General features: G+C 46.8%; 1 pseudogene; it reads left to right on the top strand.

Moving 5' to 3' along the window:
• Positions 1-7: 7 nt before the first annotated feature.
• On the top strand, positions 8-478 carry LOC102255203 (annotated as a pseudogene).
• The last annotated feature ends 71 nt before the right edge of the window (positions 479-549 follow it).

Raw genomic sequence — 549 nt, 5'->3', positions numbered from 1 at the left:
ACTACGATTATCTGACTATGGAGGTTTCCCACAAGAAGCCAACTATCTTTTCTTAGGAGAGAATGTGGATAGAGGAAAGTAGTCTTTGCAAACCATTTGTTTGCTATTGGCTTAAAAAAGTCAAATATCCAGAGAACTTCTTTCTCTTAAGAGGAAACCATGAGTGTGCTGGCATCGATCGCATGTATGGGTTCTATGATGAATGCAAACCAAGGTTCAATATCACATTGTGGACGACCTGCACAGACTGTCCCAACCGCCTGCCTACAGCTGCCATTGCAGCGAGGAGGTCTGTTGCCATGGAGGACTGTCAGCAAACCTGGAATCAAGGAAGCAGAGTTGGAGAGTTATGGAACCCACCGATGTCCCCCCTACAAGTCTGCTCTGTGATCTGCTGTGGTCTGACCCAGAGAAGGATGGCAAGGCTGGGGAGAAAATAACTGGTGTTCCCTTCACGTTTGGAGCTGAATGGATATGATTTTTTTTTTCTAAGTGACGATAGTGAAAGGGCGAGGACTACGCCCTCCATCTTGCGCCAGGGTAAGGACT

This window comes from Myotis brandtii, unplaced genomic scaffold (genome assembly GCF_000412655.1).
Source record: "Myotis brandtii unplaced genomic scaffold, ASM41265v1 C41192510, whole genome shotgun sequence".
NCBI lineage: Eukaryota > Metazoa > Chordata > Mammalia > Chiroptera > Vespertilionidae > Myotis > Myotis brandtii.
Note: the sequence above shows the minus strand (reverse complement) of the source record. Positions and strands in the feature narration are given on the sequence as shown.